Source organism: Dermochelys coriacea, chromosome 13 (assembly GCF_009764565.3).
Source record: "Dermochelys coriacea isolate rDerCor1 chromosome 13, rDerCor1.pri.v4, whole genome shotgun sequence".
NCBI classification, from domain to species: Eukaryota; Metazoa; Chordata; order Testudines; family Dermochelyidae; genus Dermochelys; species Dermochelys coriacea.
Window position 1 is genome coordinate 31,222,265 of NC_050080.1, and position 21,847 is coordinate 31,244,111.

At 46.2% G+C, this 21,847-nt stretch overlaps 1 long non-coding RNA gene across 1 annotated transcript; it reads left to right on the top strand.

Moving 5' to 3' along the window:
• Positions 1 to 14,610: 14,610 nt before the first annotated feature.
• Positions 14,611 to 21,387, top strand: LOC122456431. Its single transcript, XR_006275356.1, has 3 exons — positions 14,611 to 14,744; positions 17,510 to 17,514; positions 21,376 to 21,387. It is a non-coding gene; the product is annotated as an uncharacterized LOC122456431 (long non-coding RNA).
• Positions 21,388 to 21,847: the final 460 nt, after the last annotated feature.

A 21,847-nucleotide genomic window follows, 5' to 3' on the forward strand; every position in this document is an offset into this window, starting at 1 on the left:
ATCCCCGTAAGGCCTCTTTTCTTTTGGGGCACTTTCCATTTGCAGAGTGGCCTCTATATTCCTTGGGTTTCTCAACTCCTGCATTTCTGTTAGGGCATATTATCCCTCTGAAGACTTAAGAGTCAAGGATGATAGCAGGGACAGAACGCCCCAAGATTCATGGTGAGGGTTATAGGTGAGGGGGGAAGGGTTAACCAGCAGATCCTAGAAATAGCTGCACTTGTTAGCTTTCAGGAAAGCACATAGGGAGGGCGGTGCAGGGCCACATAGGGATGGAGGAGGGAGTGCCCTGCCACATAGAGATACATGGGGATAGTGGGAGGGGGTGCAGGACCACATGGAGATGGGGGGAGTGGGTGTCTGAATGGGGGTGGAGGTGTGAACAGGGGGGGGTGCAAGGACACATGGGACTGCAGGACATATTGGGATGGGGAGGCCATGTGCCTGACTCAATAGGAGAGGCTAGGGATCAGCCAGAGTCTGCATGAGAGAAGCTCCCTAACAATCCCTCCCTGTCCCCCCAAAAAAACTTGTTGCATGCTTTTCCCACCCATACACAACAACCCTCCAAGTTCACACCCAGGCTCCTTCCCAGCATTACTTCCCTCTCCCTCAGCTCCCTCGTTTAGCATACACTCCTGCTGGCCACTCGCAGGCCTGGGCAACTTTTCCACAGTTTCCAGGAAGAAACCCCTAGGGTGCCAGTCCTTCTTGAGGTCACCACCTCTTTGCCCACGGTCGAGCTGCAGACTCCTCCGCCCCTGGGACCACCTGCTGCAATCCCCCAGGGAACCCTGTTACTGCAAAAGTCTTTCTCTCTGGTCACACCACTCCCAGGGTTTAACCACCTCCTGAAACTCTCTCTCTCTCTGAATCTTCAGCACGCCTGGTCCCCCGTCAATTCCCCCTTTGTTTTACTGTTCCCCAGTCACTTACTGCAGGAAGCACTGTTCATAGGGTGCAGTAGATCCCCACCTCTAAACACCAGTTGTCATGGAGTGTGAGGGAGTCTGAGGCCTGCACCCCTCTTTCTGGGATTCACTGTGACTCTCACCAGCCAGTAAAACGGAATGGTTTATTGGACAACAGGGACACAGCCTAAAACAGAGCTGGGGGGTACAACCAGGACCCCTCAGTCAAGTCCTTCTGGAGGAGGGAACAGGGAGCTTAGACCCCGGCCCTGGGGTGTCCCTGCGTTCCACCACCCAGCCCCAAACTGAAACTAACCCCCCCCAGCAGGCTCCCTCCTGCAGCCGTTTGTTCCACATTTCCAGAACAGAGGTGTTACCTCCCCCTCCCCCTCCTGGGTCAGGTTACAGGCTCTCAGGTATCCCAATCCACAGGGAGTGAAACTCCCCTGCCACATTCCCTGGTCAACACTCCCCCTCCCTGCTGCGTCACATCTCTCCCCCTTCGAAACTGAACTGAGCGGGGTCACTCTGACCAGTGACCTAGGGAAGTTCAGGGCCCCATCTCCGGACAACGCATCCGCTGTCATGTTGGCACTTCCCTTGTCACATGGACCACATCCTGTCATAATCCTGTAGGAGCAGGCTCCAACTCAGGAGCTTGGCGTTGGCTCCTTTCATCTGGTGCAGCCAGGTCAGGGGAGAGTGGGTCGGTGTACACGATGAAGTGTCGCCCAAAGAGATATGGCTCTAGTTTCTTGAGGGCCCACAACCATGGCCAGGCACTCCTTCTCGATGGCCGCGTAGCGTTGCTCCCGGCGGGGTAGCAACTTCTTGCTCAGGCACACGATGGGGTGTCTCTCCCCCTTTCATCCTCCTGCATTAACACCAGCCCCCAGTCCCATGTCTGAGGCATCTGTGAACACCATAAAGGGCTTATCAAAGTCTGGGTTTGCCAGAACTGGCCACTGGCCAGAACCTCCTTCAGCATCCCGGAAAGCCTCCTGGCACTGCTCAGTCCAGACCACCTTGTCTGGCTTCCCCTTCTGCATAGCTCAGTGATGGGGATGGCTATGGCGCTAAAGCGGGGCACAAACCTTCAGTAGTATCCTGCCAACCCAATAAAGGCTTGGACCTGCTTTTGGTGTGGGGAGCGGGCCAGTCTCTGATAACCTCCACTTTAGCTAGTTCCGGCTTTAGGCGGCCACTCCCCACCCGATGGCCTAGTTAAGATACTTCAGCCATCCCCACCTTGCACTTCTCCGCTTTTACAGTCAGTCCAGCCTCCTAGAGTCGGTCCAGCACTTGTCTAACCTGGGACACATGGTTCTCCCAGGTCTGGCTAAAGACACAGATGTCATCAATATACGCCACGGCAAAACTCTCCATCCCCCTCAGTAGCTGATCCACCAGGCGCTGGAAGGTGGCCGGCGCAAACTTGAGGCCGAAAGGCAGGGCCAGGAACTCATAGAGCCCCAGAGGGGTGATAAAGGCCGATTTCAGCCGGGCATCTGCATCCAGCGGCACTTGCCAGTAGCCCTTTGTCAGGTCCATGGTGGCGAGCTCCTCCCAATTTGTCTAGGAGCTCGTCAGGCCTGGGCATTGGGTAGGCATCAGATACAGTGATGGCATTGAGCTTCCGATAGTCCACACAGAACCAGATTGACCCGTCCTTTTGGGGGACCAGCACCACCGGCGAGGCCCAAGAGCTGGCAGATGGCTGGATCACCCCCAAAGCCAGCATGTCGCTGACCTCTCTTTCCAGGTCCTTGAGCCGTTTTCCCTGTGACTCAGAAGGGGGAGAATCTTATCGGTGGGTGCGACCCTGTCTGCACCAGGTGGACAGTCAGATTAGTGCGTCCAGGCTGGTTGGAAAACAGCTGTTGGTATGGATGCAGCACCACCCTGATCTCAGCTTGCTGGGCAGGGGTTAGCTGATCCGAGAGGGGAACTGTTTCCGGGGTGAACCAGCTCTGGTCCCAGGGAATAGATCTACTAAAGGGTCATCTCCCTCCCTCCCAATGTCCACACACGGCCAACACACATTCCCCCTAGCATAATGGCTTCATCATATCACATAGTAAACCCGACGTGGTGCGCCCGGTTCAAACAGCTCCACCACATAGTTTACCTCATTTAGCTGCTTGACAACCTTAAAGGGACCCTCCCAGGCGGCCTATAGTTGTCTTTCTCACGGGGATGAGAACCATCACCGGATCCCATTGACGTAGGCAACGGGCCTGCGCCGTGCGGTTCAACCAGACCTTCTGCTTCTTCTGGGCTCTGGCCAGATTCTCCCTGGCCAGGCCCATGAGTTCAGCAAGTCTCTCTTGGAACATCAGGACATACTCCACCACTGACTCTCCATCGGGAGTAGCCTTCCCCTCCCATTCGTCTCTCATCAGGTCCAGGGGCCCTTACCCTCCTTCCATATAAACAGTTCGAAAGGCGGAAAATCCGGTAGACTCCCTGGGGTACCTCCCTGTATGCGAACAGCAGGTGAGGTAAGTACTTGTCCCAGTGCTGCGGGCGCTGGTTCATAAAGGTTTTTCAGCATCATCTTTAGCGTCCCATTGAACCTCTCCACCAGCCCATTGGACTGGGGGTGATACGCTAAGGCCCAGTTTTGCCGGACCCCACATTTCTCCCACAAGCACCAGAGCAGGGCCGACATGAAGTTGGGATCCTTGGTCTGTCAAGACTTCGTTGGGGAACCCCACTCGGCTGAAAATGGTCAACAGCGCATCTGCCACAGTGTCTGCTTCAGTGGAAGCTAAGGGCACTGCCTCGGGGGTAGCGGATGGCAAAATCTAACACCACCAGAATGTATTTCTCCCCGACTGGGTCGTCTTGCTGAGAGGTCCCCACTATGTCCATGGCCACTTTCTGGAAAGGTTCCTCTATGATGGGCAAAGGTCTCAAGCCGCTTTCCCTTTGTCCCCGGCCTTCCCCACCCTCTGACAGGGGTCATAGGATCGGCAATACTGCCGAACAGTGGTAAAGGCCCCCAGGCCAGTGAAAGTTCTGTAGCAGCCTCTGCCGGGTGCGCCAGATTCCCTGGTGCCCTGAGAGAGGGATGTCATGGGCCACGTACAGTAGCTTACGGCGATACTTCTGGGGTACCACCAGCTGCCTCCTGATCCCAAAAGACTCCATTTTCCCCTGGGGGACCCCGTTCTCGGTACAGGAACCACTTCTCCCCAGGAACCTCTCCTGTACAACCTTCATAGATTCATAGATACTAAGGTCAGAAGGGACCATTCTGATCATTAGTCTGACCTCCTGCACAGCGCAGGCCACAGAATCTCACCCACCCACTCCTATGAAAACCTCACCATGTCTGAGCTATTGAAGTCCTTAAATCATGGTTCAAAGACTTCAAGGAGCAGAGAAGCCTCCCTCAAGTCAACCATGCCCCATGCTACAGAGGAAGGCGAAAAACCTCCAGGGCCTCTCCAATCTGCCCTGGAGGAAAATTCCTTCCCGACCCCAAATATGGCAATCAGCTAAACCCTGAGCATATGGGCAAGATTCACCAGCCAGATACTACAGAAAATTCTTTCCTGGCTAACTCAGATCCCATCCATCTAATATCCCATCTCAGGGATTTGGCCTATTTACCCTGAATATTTAAAGATCAATTATTTACCAAAATCCCATTATCCCATCATACCATCTCCTCCATAACTTATCAAGTAGAATCTTAAAACCAGATAGATCTTTTGCCCCCACTGCTTCCCTTGGAAGGTTATTCCAAAACTTCACTCCTCTGATGGTTAAAACCTTTGTCTGATTTCAAGTCTAAACTTCCTGGTGGCCAGTTTATACCCATTGTTCTTGTGTCCACATTGGTGCTGATCTTAAATAATTCCTCTCCCTCTCCTGTATTTATCCCTCTGATATATTTATAGAGAGCAATCATATCTCCCCTCAACCTTCTTTTGGTTAGGCTAAACAAGCCAAGCTCCTTAAGTCTCCTTTCATAAGACAAGTTTTCCATTCCTCGGATCATCCTAGTAGCCCTTCTCTGGAACCTGCTCCAGTTTGAATTCATCCTTTTTAAACATGGGAGACCAGAATGCACACAGTATTCTAGGTGAGGTCTCACCAGTGCCTTGTATAACGGTACTAAAACCTCCTTATCCCTACTGGAAATGCCTCTCCTGATGCATCCCAAAACTGCATTAGCTTTTTTCACAGCCATATCACATTGGCAGCTCATAGTCATCCTATGATCAACCAATACTCCAAGGTTCCTTCTCCTCTTCCTGTTACTTCTAATTGATGCGTCCCAAGCTTACTAACTAAAATTCTTCTTATTAATCCCTAAATGCATAACCTTACGCTTCTCACTATTAAATTTCATCCTATTACTATTACTCCAGTTTACAAGGTCATCCAGATACTCCTGTATAATATCCCGATCCTTCTCCGAATTAGCAATACCTCCCAGCTTTGTATCATCTGCAAACTTTATTAGCACACTCCCACTTTTTGTGCCAAGGTCAGTAATAAAAAGATTAAATAAGATTGGTCCCAAAACCGATCCCTGAGGAATCCACTGGTAACCTCCTCCAACTGACAATTTCGCCTTTCAGTAGGGACCCTGTTGCAGTCTCCCCTTTAACCAATTCCTTATCCACCTTTTGATGTTCATATTGATCCCCATCTTCTCCAATTTAACTAATAATTCCCATGTGGCACTGGTATCAAATGCCTTACTGAAATCTAGGTAAATTGGATCCACTGCATTTCCTTTATCTAAAAAATCTGTTACCTTTTCAAAAAAGGAGATTAGGTTGGTTGGCACGATCTACCTTTTGTAAAACCATGTGTATTTTGTCCCATTTACCATTGACTTCAATGTCCTTAACTAATTTCTCCTTCAAAATTTTTTCCAGGACTTTGCATACTACAGATGTCAAACTAACTGGCCTGTAGTTACCTGGATCACTTTTTTTTTCCTTTCTTAAAAATAGGAACTATATTAGCAATTCTCCAATCATTCGGTACTACTCCTGAGTTTACAGATTCATTAAAAATTCTTGCTAATGGGCTTGCAATTTCAGGTGCCAATTCCTTTAATATTCTTGGATGAAGATTATCTGGGCCCCCCCGATTTAGTTCCATTAAGCTGTTTCAGTTTTGCTTCTACCTCAGATTATGGTAATATCTACCTCTATATCCTCATTCCCATTTGTCATGCTACCATTATCCCCAAGATCCTCTTTAGCCTTATTAAAGACTGAGGCAAAGTATTTGTTTTTAGATATTGGGCCATGCCTAGATTATCTTTAACCTCCACTCCATCCTCAGTGTTAAGCAGCCCCACTTCTTCTTCTTAGTTTTCTTCTTATTTATATGGCTATAGAACCTTTTACTATTGGTTTTAATTCCCTTTGCAAGGTCCAACTCTACTCGACTTTAAACCTGTCTCACTTTATCCCTACATGTTCCGACCTCAATTAGGTAGCTTTCCTGATGATCCCTCCAATCTTCACTCCCTGTATGCTTTCTGCTTTCTTCTTAATCACCTCTCTAAGATGCTTGCTCATCCAGCTTGGTCTACAACTCCTTCCTATGAATTTTTTCCCCTTTCTTGGGATACAGGCTTCCGATAGCTTCTGCAGTTTTGATTAAAGTAATCCCAGGCCTCCTCTACCTTTAGATCCATAAGTTCTTCAGTCCAATCCACTTCCCTAAACTAATTCCTTAATTTTTTGAAAGTCAGCCCCTTTTGAAATCAAAAAACCCTAGTTGCAGATTTATTTTTGTTAATCCTTCCATTTAGTTTGAACTGAATTAGCTCATGATCACTTGAGCCAAGATTGTCCCCTACAACCATTTCTTCTATGAGGTCCTCGCTACTCACCAAAATTAAATCTAAAATGGCATCCCCTCTAGCTGGTTCAGCAACTACTTGATGAAGGAATCCATCAGCTATCGCATCTAGAAAAATCTGAGCCCTATTATTATTACTAGCACTGGTCTCCAGTCTATATCTGGGAAGTTAAAGTCTCCCATGATCACGCAGTTTCCATTAGTATTTACTTTATTAAAGACATTAAAAAGGGCTCTATCCATATCCAAATTAGATCCCGGAGCTCTATAGCACACCCCAAGCACTATCGTAGGAGATGCTGTCCTCATGGTCCGTCCCACCCTGAGGTCGGCCAGGTCCTTGAGCTTCCGCAAGGAGGGATCTTTCTGCAACTCAGCCTGAAAACTCAGCAGCTGGGGAAGGGATGGGGCGCGGTTCCCCCTCATTGGCTGGGTCTGAGGCCACAGCCTCTCTGAGACGGGCCCCTCGGCGCCTCCCTCCCACCAGGGTAGGGTCCTGTGCCTCCGGTGTGGCACCCTCCCCAAGGTCAGGGCGCAGTGCCCTCGCCGGCTCTGGCAATGGGTTCACCACCAGGGCGTTCTGGGGGTTGCTTGGCCAGTCCCTCTAGGTCCCCCCCCATCAAAACCTCAGTGGGCAAATGGTAGTGCACCCCCCACATCCTTGGGCCCCTCCTTGGGCCCCCATTTCAGGTGTACCCTTGCCAAGGGCACCTTGAATGGGGTCCACCCACCCCCATCAGGGTCAGGTAGGTGTGGGCACCACCCAATCTGGGACCACCACATCAGGCTGGAGCAACGTCACCACCGCGCCCATATCCCAGTATCCATTGACCTTCGTCCATCCACCTCTAGGGGAAAAAGGCACTCTCTCTGGAGGGACAACCCCGCGCCCACGTTGTAACCGAGACCCCTGCGCCAGAGCCTCCAGCCCTCTGGGGGAGCTGGCCTGGGGTACTCTTCCGTCCTGAGCAGGTGGTAAGCTGGCAGCCCCCCTTGCCTGGGTCGTCTGCCCCTCATCCAGCTGGGTCCCTACCCAGTTAACCCTGGGTAGGTTGGGTCTGCTCACTCTGTCCCTGAGCCTGGGGCACTGGGTCGTACGTGGCCTCTCTGGCCACAGTGATAGCAGCTCAGGTCACGTTGATCCCCTCTAGCGGGTTGGAGGGTCCCGACTCCAGGTGTTTCCCTTGGGAAGGGGTTCTCCATATTTCCTCACCGAAAGGTCCCATGGTGACTCTCTCTCTGCATCGTGGGGGGCCTGTTCTTTTGAGACTCCTCCCTGCTACCCCGGACCGACTGTTCACAAAACTCATCGGCCAGCTGCCCTGCATGCTGTGGGTTCTCTAGCTTTTTGTCCACCAACATAGCCTCAGGTCAGAAGGGCATTGTTCATACAGTTGCTCCAGTACAATTAGGTCAAGCAGTTCCTCTTTAGCTTGGGCCCCAGCTGTCCACTTGCGGGCATATCCCTGCATTCGATTGACCAGTTGTAGGTATATGACCTCAGGCATTTTACGCTGACTCCAGAAACTTTTCCGGTACATCTCAGGGGCAGCCCAAACTCACGAAGCAGGGTCTTTTGAACAGTTCGTAGTCCCCTGCCTCAGCCCCTTTCATTCGGCTGTACACCTCCATGGCTTTGGGGTCCAGTAAAGGCGTGAGAAACTGGAGCCTGTCTGCAGGGTCAACCCCGTGCATCTCACAGGCATTCTCAAAGGCAGTCAGGAAGTTATCTATGTCCTCCCCCTCCTTACACTGGGCCAGGAAGCACTTATCAAAGCTCTTTGCAGTCTTGGGTCCCTCCCTCATTCACCGCAGCCAGGGCCCCACTGCTCCTCAGCCTGGCCAGTTCCAGTTCATGCTGCCTCTGTTTCTCTTTCTCTTCCCACTCATGCTGATACTGTTTTTCATGATCCTCCAGCTCCCTCATTTTCATCTCCCTCTCCCATTCCAGCGCCTCCACTCCAGGGATGGGGAGTTCCACGGGAGGATCCCCTGCTGGCTGCTGGGGTCAGGGTGCCCTCGGTATTCGCTGGGCTTTCCCCCAACCCCTCCCCCAGGCATAAGTAGGAAGGGTCTTCAGGATGTCCTCAGCAGCAGTCTGACCTCTCCCAGCCCCGGTCAGGCCACAGGGCCCACGCTGCATCCACCAGGCGGCTTCCCTCAGGGACAGGAATCGGGTCATCCAAGCGATCCCTCTCCTCCAACTGGGCAATCAGCTGTTCCTTGGTGGACCTCCCAATGTGCAGCCCCCTCTGCCTGCACAGCTCCACCAGTCGCTCTTAAGGTGTTTAGCATACATCTCCCTGCTGGCCACTCGCAGGCCTGGGCAGCTTTCCACGGTTTCCGGGAAGAACCCCTAGGGTGCCAGTCCTTCCTGAGGTCACCACCTCTTTGCCAGGGTCGAGCTGCAGACTCCTCCGCCCCTGGGACCAGCTCGTTGCAATCCCCCGGGGAACCCTATTACTGCAAAGTCTTTCTCTCTGGTCACACACTCCAAGGGGTTAACCACCCCCTGAAAACTGTCTCTCTCTGAATCTTCAGCACGCCTGGTCCCCGTCAATCCCCCTTCGTTTTACTGTTCCCCAGTCACTTACTGCAGGAAGCGCCATTCATGGGGTGCAGTAGATCCCACCACTGCCACCAGTTGTCACGGAGTGTGGGGGAATCCAGGGCCTGCACCCCTCTTCCTGGGATTCACTGTGACTCTCAGCCAGCCAGTAAACGGAAGGTTATTGGACAATAGGACACAGTCTAAACCAGAGCTGGGGGGTACAACCAGGACCCCTCAGTCAAGTCCTTCTGGGGGAGCAGGGAGCTTAGACCCCGGCCCTAGGGTTCCCCGCATTCCACCACCCCGCCCCAAACTGAAACTAAACCCCCCCCAGCAGGCTCTCTCCTGCAGCCTTTTGTCCACATTCCCAGGGCAGAGGTGTTACCTCCCCCTCCCCCTCCTGGGTCAGGTTACAGGCTCTCAGGTATCCCATCCACAGGGAGTGAAACTCCCCTGCCACATTCCCAGGTTAACACTCCCCCCCTGTAGCTCATTAAAGCTTATGTTCAAATAAATTTGTTAGTCTCTAAGGTGCCACAAGTACTCCTTTTCTTTTTGCGAATACAGACTAACACGGCTGCTACTCTAATACCATACCATGTCACTCTTACTTCTGCACTGCTGCCTTCAGAGCTGGGCAGCCAGAGAGTGGCAGCTGCTGACTGAGGGTGCTGCTGGCAGCAGCTCTGCCTTCAGAGCTGGGCTTCCAGCCAGCAGCTGCCACTCTCTGGCTGCCCAGCTCTGAAGGCAGCGCCGCCGTCAGCAACAGCGCAGAAGTAAGAGACCCCTACAATTTACAACACTGTGAAATTTCAGATTTAAATAGCCGAAACCATGATATTTACAATTTTAAAAATCCTATGGCCATGAAATTGACCAAAATGGACTGTGAATTTGGTAGAGCCTTAACTACAGGATTGACTACAAGCATTGTCTTGATGTGAGAGTTACCAGAATATTTGGTGAACTTTGGTGTATAGCAACTATCTATCACTAAGTCCAGCTTACCTGGGTGGCAAGATAGACTGGAATGCCCAAGGGAATTGTCTTTGACTCCATGGTAAAACTGTTATAGTGCTTTAGGAGTTCACACTTGCCACTGGGCAGGTGAAATCGAATTATAGAACATAAAACCAGTTTGGGTACTCTGCCCTGCTTCTTGACAGTCTGCCCTGAGGTTGGCACTCATGCTCATGAGGCACTCCAGACAGCGTGACATGTCTCTGTGCTCAGCATTAGGCTCCTATCTCTGTGAGAGGGAGGAACTTAGCACACACCCCTCTGGTCGGCATCTCCCCACCTAGTGTGTTGACTTTTGTGGATCGCAGACTAAAGTGCATCTTTTCCCCCCAGTCATTGTATAGGGCGCCTGGGCACCTAACTCAGCTTTGTGGATAGCAGTGTCATCCCTGTGATTTTCTAGATGCTTAAAAGATAGGCACTGTGATCTCAGAGCTTCCCCAATACCTGATGCGAAAGGGCTCCCCCCTGTATGAACAATAAAACTCAGCTAACCTGACCAGCTCAATACACCTCACACCATGTCAACGTGATCTGTATTTGAAAGGTGTCATGTAAAACATCATCTGAAAACTAACAACACACTGGTCATTAAAACTCACTGTGAAATGTCTATAAAAGCACTGTACGTGAAATTATGGATATTCCCTACATAACCAATCTCATTGTCACCCTGCCACTGCTTTTGTCAATTCCAGTGTTGGATTTGGTGTGGTTTGAGGGTTTTTTTGCATGTTACACAGTCACATATTGTAGTAACTCCTGTCCTGAATCAGCAAATCCTCAGAGATGTGAGACATGCTGTTTTGGTTTCACTCACAATCCAGCAGTAATCTAGAGAAGTCACCTAAATACAGGGAACAAAGGGGAAGTGAAGGGGAAGTCTAGCACTTCAAGTATGAAGCCAGAATTTTTTGGCTCGTTTCCAAACCTGAAGCTGGTGTCCTGAGGTAGTGTTTGTGTTTGTTGGCATATTCAAGTATTCTGGATCTATATAAATCCTTACTGTTTGGGTTTATTACAATGTCCATACAGTTAATCTAGTCAATCTTAATGTGCCCACTCACATCTAGTTTTACCATCCAGTCAAGTTTTATTTCTCAGTGCTAACAGGACTTCCTGTGGTACATGCATTATATCCTTAATATACCACTAGTATGTTAAATAATCCTCAGATTCTTTGAGAACATACTTTTCATCCTGTTCTATAGGAAATGTATCCTGCCTCCCTGCAGCCAGTGTAGTATGCCTCAGTTTCCCCTCTTTCCAGGTCCAGCTCTTTTAATGGCCAAATACAATGTAAATCTTTCACATACACACCTCTTCTCCAAGGTATGACACTGGCAGACCAGATGCCAGCTCATGTCAAAGCACTAGGCCTCACTGAAAGATTACAAATGCACAGCTGGAAGCCAGGCCAATTCACTTGTGTATTAGTGTAGGATCAAAGTGATTGTTAAATGTCTGAGTGTATTTGGTGTTTAAATATCATGAAAACTAATGGTATGCTGCATGCCTTGTTTTCATTTATCTGTATCCAGTTATAATGTAGTAGCAAACATTTACATTGTATATCCCCCTGTAACTAAATAACCCATCAACAAGAAGAAGCCTTGTGGAACACAAATGAAGAACTTTAACTGGAAAGTGATAATTTCAAAGCAAGTAGCCAGTGTGTGTGGTAAGTGCCAATCAAAGATGCTAAATGTATTCCTCACTCTCCATCATCAAAGAAAGAGTCCATGTGAGTAGTGACCCCCTGTCAGCTTGTTTTCTGTGAGAAGAAGCTATAAGTGTGGATTCAGGAAAAGATCCTTCATCTCTGGACTGTCTGAATTCTAACAGGGCAGAATAACTGAACGAGAAGACAGAGATCCCCAGAGTTATTCTGGGTAACCCTGAGAGACTTTTGGGAAACTTACAGATTACTACATTTCTATTAGCATTTGGAATTACAGACTGTGACTCTCCTGTACATGCATTTTACCTGCTTAATCTCTCAATAACTCTCATTCTGTTTTCTTAGCTAATAAACCTTTAGTTAGTTTAGTATAGAATTGGTTCCCAACATTTTCTTTGGTGTGAGATCTGGGTCAGTGACTGGTCTCTTGGGACTGGGAGTAACTTGGAATATGTTGTGATTTTTTGGTGTAAGTGACCATTTATTACATAGTCCAGCTTTGCTTGGGTGGTAAGATAGACTGGACAGTCTAAGGGGACTGTCTGTGATTCCATTACAAGACTATTGGAAGTTCACACAGGGTACTGACCTGGTAAAATCTTATTATAGAACACACCAGTCTGGGGTGTCTGCCCTGCTTTTAACAGTCTGCCCTGAGGTAGGCACTCATGGGCGTGAGCCACTCCAGACACTACAGCGTGACACAAGGGTTTAATTTATGGCTAACAGAATATAAACACCCCTTCACCCATCTCAGAGCTCCAGTCACAGTACCCTGCACCTTCCTGTTTGAGTGCTTCTGAGCTTTCCTCAGCCTTTCTTCTTGGCCCTCCACAGAGAGCCTTTCCCGCCACTTGCTATGTGTCTCAGTGTGCTGGCTCCTACAGGAGGGACAGGAATATTTATTCCTGCAGATCACATGCTTGATCCTAGTTATGTGTCCCAGGACTACAGCTCCAAACTGTGCCTCTGGACTGTATCTCCCAGAATTTTCAGTATTAAATAGCCAGGTTCCCTAATAGGCATGCATGGCACACATGTGCCCAAAGGTTCAATGCCCTGTTATAAGTTATATACCCATCTGACAACCTGCACTTGCAGACAGTTCTTCAACACAAACAAACACGAGACTTCCTGTTCTGCTATTTCAAACTGTGAGATGGCATCTGTCCTCACACAGATGTACCAGTGTTGCTTTGCCACAGAGGCTCATTTTGTGCCCACTTCATGAGATGAGCTTGTTTTGTTTTGTTTTTAATGTGGTGGTCACTAATAACTTTGTTTGTGATTCCACTGTATTCAGCTCTAGGAACTATTTTGAAAATCACCTTTGGTTAATTCTTTCCAGTGTCAAAACAACTTATTGTAAAACCCTTGCTAAACTTGAGAGCCAGCAAAGAACTCTGTTTTTGGAGCTTTGTCTTCCATCAGTATGTCCATTAATGTACAGTATCTTGCTTTTGTATTTCTTTACAACTTATGCTACAAATGATGGACTTTTGCAAAATGGTTTCTTCTGTTGTATGAATGAAAATCCACCCTGTGTGCTGGACACCTCTGTCTTGTGTTATGACTCCCTCCACATGTTTGGCAGACAGATCTAGTCTCTGCCATGTGTTTATTCTTGCACTCTGTCTTTAAGCTACGGGATGCATGTTTAATTAGACACACATCTACTCTTTCACTATTTGCTGAAACATTCATTTGGGAAGCAGCTTTTTGCTGGCCCTGCAATACTCACTCAAAAGATCACTCTTGGATCTGATCATGTTATCAAGTATTTCAGGAATAATTCAATTAGTCTACTTGGTGGATGTTCAGTTTTATACAATTTAGTTTATTATGTAGCTCTGTAGCAAAATGATCAATGATCTCACGTAGTTCCTTATTGGAAGTTTCTTCAAAAGAAATGTGCTTTTCCCAAGTGACATTTGTGCATTCTTGAAACTTCTGAATACCACTAACAGTCTGCAGTCATCCTCATGCTCCATATCTCTTGGCTTGCTGATTGTGGTAGAGAGGGAGATTTCACCAACTCCGGTTTATCCACAATGGTACTTGCGATCCTACCACACTTTGCAGGAAGCACCAAACATTTTCATCTAATTCTCAGCCAGGTTCACTTCCAGACAGAAGGACTGGGGCAGTGGCTTCATTTGCTCCATTTTTGCCAAAAATAAGCCACGTTCAACAAAATTAGACCAATCAGGTTCAGCACCATTTTGGTTTTAACTTTTGCTTTTCAATCAACACTTGCCCTTAACCTGTGTTCAGTGCCAACTCAGCTGCACCGTTATCAGCAAGGAGTTGTTTTTCTGGTGTAGGCAAACCAAGAGTTATGCATGGTAGTTTCTTTCCAAACATATAACCACAGGAACAGAGGAAACTTCACAGCTAACAGTCTTCTGGCCTTTCAAGGGACTTGATTCCATTGGCAACTAAAGACTGGCTGTTAAGTGTTCTGCTCCTTGACATAACATAAGAACAGCGATATTGGGTCAGACTACGGTTCATCTAGCTCAGAATGCTGTCTCCGATAGTGCCAGAGCTTCAGGGGGCAGGGTGTACAGAAAAGAACAATTATGGAGGGATCCACCCATATGTAGGAACAGGATTTTATAATTGTACTATAAGAATAGAGGTACTAATGTATGTCTTCATTCCATTTTACCAGCCACCCTTTGAATAGCAGAAAGGAATGATCCTCTGGGACATTGGTAGAAATGCTTCTGACAGACTGCCAGTGACTGTATTGATGTACTGTACACAATCCTTATGACTGATTATGGTCACCCCTTTTGTTTTAGGATAAGTTATAATGTCTACTATGGTTTCCTATATGTATTACAAATTAGACACTCTAGTTAAATATTCATTTTCTTTGTTTTAAGGTTTAGTAAGTAAGAGACAAGATCTTGTATTGTGTCTATTTTAAGAAGATTCAAATAAACTGACACTGTTTGTATTCTCAAAGGTCTCTGTAAAAGACTGTTTGTGTGAATGAGGAATGTATGCATCAGGAAAAGATAAGGTATGAAGGCCATTGTTATAGCCAGATGGTCAAGGAAGAAGGAGTGAAGAGACTTAATGACACCAGAGAATCATCAACGCGCATCCATAATGAAGGAAGGGCAGATTGACGACCCTGAGATGATGTCTGGCACCCCCTAAAGACAGGACAATTGATTACATTGGAACCAGGACAGGATGATCCTCTTGGAGGTGTATTGGAATGTTTACATCAAAGATACACCAATTAAGAAGTAACCGGTCACCAAACTGACACAGCAAAATCCATAGACTTCAACAGAGAAAAAAAGACTATAAGAACAGGGTTCTTGGCCATGGGACTTTGGGTTCATCTTGCCACACTCCAGGAGCATCGGATCGTGACCGACAGAGCCCTGCTCCCCTCTGCGACCAATCTGGCTGGCCACTAGATTGATCCAGACTCTGGAAGGGTAACTATAACATCAACTGGCATCAACTCTGTGTGTGTGTGTGCTTCTTATAAGTATAACATTTTTGGTTGAGAATTGCAAAAGGGGGAAGAGTATATGCGCTATAATTATTGACAATACTGCTCCGTGATCGATCATTCAGGTGTACACACCCCCAGTCATAGAGATACTGGGCAGTAAAAAGGGAACTAGGTGTGGTTAATATTGTATTCACTGTTGGCATTTACGAATTGAGAATTTATATTATTAAGAGGTATACACACCGTCGGTCGTAGCAGGGCTTAGAGATAGGAGAGAGGTTTAGCATCCCACTCTCCAGCCCGGACTGCTGGGGGGAAATAATTGGAGTTGGGTATACCCCCAGTCGTAGTAGGGTCAGGCAGTAGGAGGAGGACTTAGAGATCCTCGCTCCAAACAGAAAAAAAACCTATAGGTGCAAACACCCTCGGCCCATACCATGACTGAGCATAAGAGGAGAACTTAGGGTTTCTCACTCTGCCCCTGGGAGGGGTTTTTATATTTGGTGTATGACCCCTCGGTGGTAGAAGGTCCGAGCAATACAGAGGGAGACTTAGCGTTTCTCCCTCTGGCCCAGAGTGGGTTAAAATCATAAGTCCCAGCACTGGCATGGGCAACAGGGTGAAGAAAGGAACTTGTAAGCCCCAGTACTGCATGGGCAAACATAAGATCTTAATTTTACACAGATCTTGGTCTGTTAAATCAAACGCTGAAGGATATAGGATAGGGCAGTGTAGTATTTTTTGAGAGTGATATTGTGGTGATTTCACAATTTTGAAAGAAATGGTTAAGGAAAGGGACCAGGAGCGGTGGGGGCTAGTTGAGAAGCCCACCCTCCTTGCTAAATTGCTAGTGGAACAAAGCCTGTACCCATGGAAAGGGACAGTTCAACGAGAAAAAAACAAACAAAAAAAATCAGGATCAGGCCCAGACAAGCAGGCAGGCAACAGATAAAGAAAATGGAAAATAGGCATAGTGGCAAGAGTAAGGAAAGGAGTAAGTGCAGACATGGGAAATTCAGATCCCTGAAATAGTATTTGGAATGGTAAAATCTGAGTTGACTAAGGTGTCATTTTGAAAAATAAGCAAGTAATTTAAGAAGAAAAGAGTAAGAAGTTAATTCTGTAGATGCTGGAGGGAATTAAGCAGTTAAACTTTGTAAAAATGTTAAAAAGGAAAAGTGTTAGAGAAAAAGAATTCTTGGTTTCTTTGCAGCCATTCTGATGGAAAAATGAGCCCTTTTCCAAAGGAATGTCTGTAAATAATCCAGGCAAAGAGACAATCTGATTGAAATCATTTGACTATGGACAATTTAGTCAAATTTCCTAAGAGAACATAAGGGGTTTCTATTGGAACTTAGCTGCTCTCAAATGTATAAAGGGAATGTAATCTGTGTACAGTTATGTAAAAACAGAGCAGTGTAGAAGGGATGTTAAGAAAAAGAAACGTGTATGTATTTATCTGGTTTCAGAGTAGCAGCCGTGTTAGTCTGTATTCGCAAAAAGAAAAGGAGTACCGGTGGCACCTTAGAGACTAACAAATTTATTAGAGCATAAGCTTTCGTGAGCTACAGCTCACTTCATTAGAGACTAACAAATTTATTAGAGCATAAGCTTTCGTGAGCTACAGCTCACTTCATCGGATGAAGTGAGCTGTAGCTCACGAAAGCTTATGCTCTAATAAATTTGTTAGTCTCTAAGGTGCCACCGGTACTCCTTTTCTTTTTATGTATTTATCTGTATGTGTAAACATGTAACATTCTAAGGCCCAATTGGTTTTGGTTTGTTTTTAATAATGACACTAAAAATTCATTGACTCTTTAATTCAAAGTTGCAAAACTGACAGACCTTTTTGCCAGACACAGGTGATTAGTGTTGTTCGCCTTTGGGATTTGGCATTTAACCTTTAAGAAGTAACTCAATGCTTTACAAAATTTAAAATGTTTTTAAGCAGGGCAGTCAAATCAGAAGAATAGGGAGAGATTCTGGATTCTTTTTGTTTGTTTTTTTAACAAAATAGCAGATGAGAGCTGTAGTAAAAGAATAAGAAATTAAAAAAGACAGTGTCCCTCTAAAGAAACAGCAGGGGTGAAGTGCACAAAACAAAAAGAAGCAATGTTAGAAACACTGAGCCTTAAGATGGCTCTGAGTAATCAAACTGTCATTTTAATAAAGGTACTTGAAAACTCTGTAAGCACAAAAGAAATAGTTACACCTTATATAAAAATTGATATGGATAAGGTATAGAAGTTAAACTATGGAAGGAATGTGCATTTGCCCCAGAACATGTGCAGAGTATATAGTAGAAGGGGTAAAAGAAATGCAAACATACCATACTATTTAATTAAAATGCTATTAGGGCTCCAAAGGAAGCCACAATAGGTTGGTTTTTCTTTTTCAGATGCTGTGTGTTTTGAAAGCAGGAGTTAAAAGTTTAAAAGTAATCACAACTCTGGTGAAAGTTGATTCTGTCTTAAAAGGGACAGTCTCTGAGCTGCTGATGGTTTTCGATCCAAAATCAAGCCAGAAAGAGTCTGTGTTAATGCAAATTACCTAACTGATAAAGAAAGCAGCACAAGTAGCTGCAGATAAAGGACATACCTGGTCAGGAAACAAATTGTCTAAATAAAAGGCATGGTATAACAAGATCCTTCAATAGATTTAATGTTAATAAGTACCCCTGTAACAATATATAGTGTGTATGATTTTTGAAAAAAAAAAATCCTTTAAGGTCATATGGTAATGATGCTTCTCAACTATTACCTGTAAATAAACTTAAAGCTTAACATAGCAGGAAAAACATTATAAACTTGGTCTGCTGTATAAGAAGAGAAACTGAGGTACCCCACCTCATAGATTTAATGACTAAACAGTGGAATAATTTCCCCATAACCCTTAAAAGGTAGAAGCCATTGAAACATGGCCTGCCTATAGAACAAAATACAGGAAAGTATGGGTGTAATTCCTCTGTTTTGCCTGCAATCAGCAAGAATATTTGTAAAAGAAAGGGATATTTTAAGCAATAATCTGCCACCCCAAAAGGGGTAGAAACATGTTCTTTTTGTCTTCAGAAAATCAGAAAAAGCTGATACCAGCTGAAGAGCAACCCAGAATACCATGAATCTACTGTCACAATAGAAATTGTGTTTTGTGTTCTATGTTTTGTCTTACAGAACAACTTAATACAGAAACAAATGGAAGTGAAAAACCATACTGCTATAGCTATGGGATGTACTGAAATGCAGATACTTGCTTTGTCCACCTTGGAACACAAAAATGTTTTGGGTAATATCAGGAAACACTGAGGTTGGATACACTTGCTAAAGCAAAGGAAAAGATCACTGTTTGATACTTATCAGAACAAATGGATGCAGTATATTTCTAGCATAAAGAAAAGGAGTACTTGTGGCACCTTAGAGACTAACAAATGTATTTGAGCATAAGCTTTCGTGACCTACAGCTCACTTCATCGGAATGCATCCAATGAAGTGAGCTGTAGCTCATGAAAGCTTATGCTCAAATAAATTTGTTAGTCTCTAAGGTCCCACAAGTACGCCTTTTCTTTTTGCGAATACAGACTAACATGACTGCTACTCTGAAACCTGTCATTTCTAGCATAGTAAGGCTAGACCTTTTAATTGGGGAAATTGTTGTTAAAATCACACACCAACAGGCTCTGGAAGCAAAGATATGAAAAGTTAGCCCACTCCCCATATTGCACATGGGATCCTTCTGGCTACCCTGGACCTCGAGCCAGTGGGCTGGGGAGAGAGGAAAGCTATTGAACAATCAGAGGTTGTACCGAGTGGACTCCTCAAAAAGTGGGTATGCTTGTCCTTGCCTGTTGCTCCAGAGCCCTGTAGTAAAAATATTTCAGGAGAATAGTGTATTAAATAATAAGACCAAAGTACTGCATAATGGGCTATGTGTATGTGTTAATTCTTGGGAAGAAGTGTTTTGGGAGGATAAAAGTGTAAGCAACCCACCAGTAAACAAATGTAAATGTAATGTAAGTACTGTGTTTACCAATAATCGCATTTACTATTTGTCACAACCAAAAAAAAAAAAAAAGTCTCAGCTTACTGTGAGCACTGATTTAGCAGGAAGTTACCAATCACCTGTTAAAAGGTAAAAAGGTAACATGGTCCAAGAACAAACAAAAAAATCAATGTGGGAAACCGAACCATTCATATTATACATGCAAAAGGGGACATGTTACGAATTGCCACTGCAGAAAGACAAATAACAGCTTACCATTGGTATGACATATTTTCTGGATGGTCTCCTACAACTACTGACATACTATCTGTAATCACAGGTTTCAGAGTAGCAGCCGTGTTAGTCTGTATTCGCAAAAGAAAAGGAGTACTTGTGGCACCTTAGAGACTAACAAATTTATTAGAGCATAAGCTTTCGTGAGCTACAGCTCACTTCATCGGATGCATTTGGTGGAAAAAACAGAGGAGAGATTTATATACACACACACAGAGAACATGAAACAATGGGTTTATCATACACACTGTAAGGAGAGTGATCACTTAAGATAAGCCATCACCAGCAGCAGGGGGGAGAAAGGAGGAAAACCTTCCATGGTGACAAGCAGGTAGGCTAATTCCAGCAGTTAACAAGAATATCAGAGGAACAGTGGGGGGTGGGGTGGGAGGGAGAAATACCATGGGGAAATAGTTTTACTTTGTGTAATGACTCATCCATTCCCAGTCTCTATTCAAGCCTAAGTTAATTGTATCCAGTTTGCAAATTAATTCCAATTCAGCAGTCTCTCGTTGGAGTCTGTTTTAGAATCCTATTTTCGACGTCTCAGACTCAAGGAATATTTCCAACACACCTCTGACCAACATATTAACCCACAGAGACCTTCCTGCCAACACTACAAAAAGAAGGATTCTAGGTGGACTCCTCCTGAAGGTCGAAACAGCAGCCTGGATTTCTACATAGACTGCTTCCGCCGACGTGCACGAGCTGAAATTGTGGAAAAGCAGCATCGCTTACCCCATAACCTCAGCCATGCAGAACACAGTGCCATCCACAGCCTCAGAAACAACTCTGACATCATAATCAAAAAGGCTGACAAAGGAGGTGCTGTCGTCATCATGAATAGGTCGGAGTATGAACAAGAGGCTACTAGGCAGCTCTCCAACACCACTTTCTACAAGCCATTACCCTCTGATCCCACTGAGAGTTACCAAAAGAAACTACAGCATTTGCTCAAGAAACTGCCTGAAAAAGCACAAGAACAAATCCGCACAGACACACCCCTGGAGCCAGGACCTGGGGTATTCTATCTGCTACCCAAGATCCATAAACCTGGAAATCCTGGACGCCCCATCATCTCAGGCATTGGCACCCTGACAGCAGGATTGTCTGGCTATGTAGACTCCCTCCTCAGGCCCTTCGTTACCAGCACTCCCAGCTATCTTCGAGACACCACCGATTTCCTGAGGAAACTACAGTCCATTGGTGATCTTCCTAAAAACACCATCCTAGCCACTATGGATGTAGAAGCCCTCTACACCAACATTCCACACAAAGATGGACTACAAGCCGTCAGGAACAGTATCCCCGATACTGTCACGGCTAACCTGGTGGCAGAACTTTGTGACTTTGTCCTGACCCATAACTATTTCACATTTGGTGACAATGTATACCTTCAAATCAGCGGCACTGCGATGGGTACCCGCATGGCCCACAGTATGCCAACATTTTTATGGCTGACTTAGAACAACGCTTCCTCAGCTCTCGTTCCCTAATGCCCCTACTCTACTTGCGCTACATTGATGACATCTTCATCATCTGGACCCATGGAAAAGAAGCTCTTGAGGAATTCCACCATGATTTCAACAATTTCCATCCCACCATCAACCTCAGCCTGGACCAGTCCACACAAGAGATCCACTTCCTGGACACTACGGTGCTAATAAGCGATGGTCACATAAACACCACCCTATATCGGAAACCTACTGACCGCTATTCCTACCTACATGCCTCTAGCTTTCATCCAGATCATACCACTCGATCCATTGTCTACAGCCAAGCGCTACGATATAACCGCATTTGCTCCAACCCCTCAGACAGAGACAAACACCTACAAGATCTCTATCATGCATTCCTACAACTACAGTACCCACCTGCTGAAGTGAAGAAACAGATTGACAGAGCCAGAAGAGTACCCAGAAGTCACCTACTACAGGACAGGCCCAACAAAGAAAACAACAGAACGCCACTAGCCATCACCTTCAGCCCCCAACTAAAACCCCTCCAACGCATCATCAAGGATCTACAACCTATCCTGAAGGACGAGCCATCGCTCTCTCAGATCTTGGGAGACAGACCAGTCCTTGCTTACAGAC